Source organism: Arachis hypogaea, chromosome 5 (assembly GCF_003086295.3).
Source record: "Arachis hypogaea cultivar Tifrunner chromosome 5, arahy.Tifrunner.gnm2.J5K5, whole genome shotgun sequence".
In the NCBI taxonomy this organism is placed as follows: Eukaryota; Viridiplantae; Streptophyta; class Magnoliopsida; order Fabales; family Fabaceae; genus Arachis; species Arachis hypogaea.
In genome coordinates, this window is record NC_092040.1 from 100,717,839 (window position 1) to 100,722,079 (window position 4,241).

The 4,241-nt window shown below is 24.7% G+C and overlaps 1 long non-coding RNA gene across 1 annotated transcript; it reads right to left on the reverse strand.

Annotated features, from left to right (window-relative positions):
* Positions 1 to 1,753: 1,753 nt before the first annotated feature.
* LOC112802275 (uncharacterized) lies at positions 1,754 to 2,799 on the reverse strand. The gene is made up of 2 exons (XR_003202294.3): positions 2,182 to 2,799; positions 1,754 to 2,051 (listed from the first exon to the last, which is right to left on the reverse strand). It is a non-coding gene; the product is annotated as an uncharacterized lncRNA (long non-coding RNA).
* Between the last annotated feature and the right edge of the window lie 1,442 nt (positions 2,800 to 4,241).

Consider the following 4,241-nt stretch of genomic DNA (forward strand, 5'->3'; position numbering starts at 1 on the left):
TAACTAAATCAAAAATATTATAAATATACAAAAAAATAATTATTATATATTTATATATACATATATAATATTTTATATATTTTTAATATATATTTATATTTTAATATATATTATATAAATAATTAATTGGATGAATAGTTCTTTGTATTAATGTAGCAAGATATTAAAACATATAATATATTTACTCAATTTTTTGTTTGAACTTTGAAATTTTTCTGTAGCTTTGATATTTTATCTGGCGGATATTATATATGCGGTGTTAGGAAACAACTTATTAAGTCAATTTTTTTGTCCTCCTTGATATAATTCGTCTTTTTTTTTTGTTACTTGATTGGGATGTGAGTAAGCCTTAAGGCTTAACCACTTTCGAAAGTAGACGTTAAGAACTTCTTTATTTGTTGCTCCGTGCTCACGGTGTGTTAAGTATATATTAAAATTAGTTATTAATATAAAATAAATATTAAAAATAAATTAAATAATATATATTTATATATAAATATATAATAATTAATTTTAATAATTAATTTTAGTATATAAATAATTTTTTAAAAAATAATTATTTTTTTTGTTATTTTAATTAATTAAATTTCGATATATTATTTGAACACACTTTTAAACACACCAACTCTTCAAATAATTACGCTTGGGCCAAAATAAAAAAAAAATTATTATAAGGTATTTTTAAATTCTCATTATCAAAATATTTGGAGAGCAATAGAGCATATATATTTTAGACGTTGTCTAGCATGAGAAACGTGACACAAACAACTTCATAATTCCTCTAACAAGAGGAGATTCTAATATGTGAGATTGTGACCTATGATTACTACTGAAAGTGAAACGTATGAACCAGTCCAATAATTTTATGAGGGGACGATGCCTTGGAAGGTTTTGAAAATTAGTGATTGTGAAATAACTTGTAGAATATTTAATTTGATATTTCACGCAAAAGCATTTGGTTATTGGATAAGCTCAACAATGAAGTCCCTGTCATCAATATCTTCATTTGAAAGGTTAAAGAGAGAAAGTATAAGGAACGAAATATTTGTATAATATGTATAATAGAGGTTTAAAAATGTTGGATTCAGTATTAAAAATATAATTATTAGTGTTATATTTTTTTATTAGTGTAAGCTTTTGAGATGAATGGTATTATAATATGGTAAAAGGTTAAGGGTTCGATCTTTAGTAAATCTAAAAATCAGATAATCTATTATACATATTGTACAAATATTTTATTGACTTCTTAATAGGACTCAAAATTACAAGTTTGGATATCCATTTGAAGCTTTTAAACTATAGTTTATGGTCAACTTCCGCTAAAATGGTCTTGTAATCTATTAATAATTTAATATATAAAAGCAACTAGTGAAGTAATAAAAATCAATTAATAATTAAGTATCATAATTTTTCATATTTAAAATTAAAATTATAAATTAAAATCTACGAATTACACTTTCAAAGTATATATTAACTTATTATTAACCCTTTTTTTGGTTATTTTCCAGTTTATCCCATTTATGTCTTTAAAGTTTAATTGATAATTGATGTTTATTTTTTTATGAAAATGTACTGGGAATGAATTTCTAAATCGGCCAACATAAGTTAATTCTTTTATTATAAAAATTATTAACAAAAAAGATAGAGATTAAAAATTATTTTTTTTAAGACTTGTTTTTTGGAAGTTTAAAATTTTATAATATTTATAATGTAAGGTTTAGAATCACAATTTCATTATGGAGACGATGAGAAATCTAAACAATAATGGGTTTTGAATTTGATTCAATACAAGAGAAAAAAAAGTAAGAAAATTCTCCAAATTACTTAAGTTAAAAAATCCGAACAATTATTTCAAAAAATTAACCATCCCAACATTAATTTACCAAAGAAATTCACCCAAACACCCTCTTCTTCTCCTCTCCCAATCGTCATCCACCCCGCCCTCATCAATCATCCCACCTCTCCAGCGTTAAAAGCTCCTTCACGACCATCATCGTCCACCCCTGTATGTAGCCCCCATCACCGTCGTAGGATCTTCTTCAAACAACCATCTACATAGTTATTAAAATAATCATCCGACTATCTAGTGAAATTACCATCCATCATTTGTTAATTGTATATACTTAAACTGATTCGAACAAAATAACCATCGAATAAGAATTAAAATAACCATCTACATACCTAGTGAATTGAATATCCAACACATTTTCTGGGTGGAGAGAGTCGACGGCGACGCATAGAGGCAGGGGAAGAGTTCCGACGACGAAACAGCAACGCAACGACAACTTTGGCTAAGCAAGGTTGCGAATCTGCTCTGTAGGCTTCGAACCTAAACACGCAGCGGCTAGAGATAGAAGAGGAGGAAGAGTCGAATCTATGGGAGGAAGGACGGAATCGATGATGTTCATAACCCTAACCCCTTTCTCCTTGCACTTCTAGGGATCGATCCTATCCACGCCGATGTTGAAGCTCGAAACAATCTCCAGCTTAGGCAGCACCTCGATGAGCACCGCACCGGATCTACTGCTGGAGTTGGTTACGACGGACGCGTATGGAGGCGTAATGGTCACGGAGGATGGAGCCCCTCTGCGATGGATCGATACCGCGGAAGAGGTTGTAGCACTTTGTCAAACTCTTGTTCGATATATGGAAGGACATTTTCGACGAAGAGGACGCAATCCCATATTGTCTTTGGGTTACTGTTCTAGGATAGCAATGATTATTTTAAACTGTGTAACATTGAATATAGAGATAATGACAGAGATAATAGATATCAATCGTACCATAACTAACAAAATCAAATTTTAAAATTTAAAATTAAATAATTAATTAATGATCTAATTTTTTATTTTAATTTTATTTTTTTAATCTATTATCACATTGTTCACAATTATTATTATTTTACTATACTTTTTCTTAAAATTATGTTTAGTGTTGTGGTCAGCACTCAGCAGTAGTAAAAGATGGCAACTAACCACAATAGGTAAAGTTGTGATGTTGTTAAAACGAGTGCTATTTGAGGAAAGAAAAAAACATTAAAACAAATTATAAATAAAAAAAATTCCCTAAAATTTAACTATAAAAAATTAATTTCCAATTAGATTTCTACTAGTATTTTTATTTGTAATTATATTACGAAAATATAAATTTTTTAAAATTATATTGATTTTATCCTGACATTATAGATTATGGTACAAATGATTTATAGAATCAAACTATTTTTACAAAAAAATTGTAAAGGACAAAAATATTCGTAGATAAAAAATTAAATAATAAAATTTTTAGTTATTATTTTCATGTAAAAGAGTTTAATTTATTACTAATAATTAATTTTAATATTTGTTATCTAAAATTGAAAACGATTTAACTTGTATATTTTTTATTATGTGTTAAGTCTATTGCACAAATAGAAATAATTAATTTTTATGTTTGCTATTTAAAAATAATATTTTTTCTTTATATATATAAAAATATAATTAGATATTAATATAAAAAATATATTAATAGTTATAAAATTAACTCAAAATCAATTTTTTTAAATAATTGAATCTTGATTTTAACTTTTAATCATAATATTAGTATTCTCTCTAAATTATATTTAATAAATATTTTTAAAAAAAGAAATAAAAATATAAATTAAGAAAATATACAGTGAAAATTTAAAATTAAATAAAAAATAAAAATATATAATAATAATAATAGTTTTTATTTGAATTATATTATTTTATTAATTTTAAATTTTGTAGAACAAAAGATAGAAAAAATAGAAAATAAGAGAGAAGAACGAGAAAGATGAAGACTAAGAGAGAGAGTTTGTTAATGTTAAAAGAAAAAAAATTATTTTAATTATAATAAAAAATATTGGGTGACACATTTTGATTTCTCAAATTACTAATATAAAATATAAATTATAAATTATATATAGAGTGAGAAGGATAAAGAGAAATAGAAAAAGGGATAGAGATAGATGAAAGAATTTAGAGAGAGAGTTATAGAGAAAAATATTTTCTATCAATTTTAATAAGAGAATGTCATGTGACACATTTGGTTATTAAATTAGATAATAATATATAATATATAAATATACTAAATTATATAGAGAGTGAGAAAGATAAAGAGAAATATATAAAAAGAAGAGAGATAAATGAAAAAATTTAAAAAAGAAATTTATTAATTTTAAAAAAAAATATTTTCTCTTAAATTTAATAAAAGTGTCATGTAACACATTTTATTATTAAATT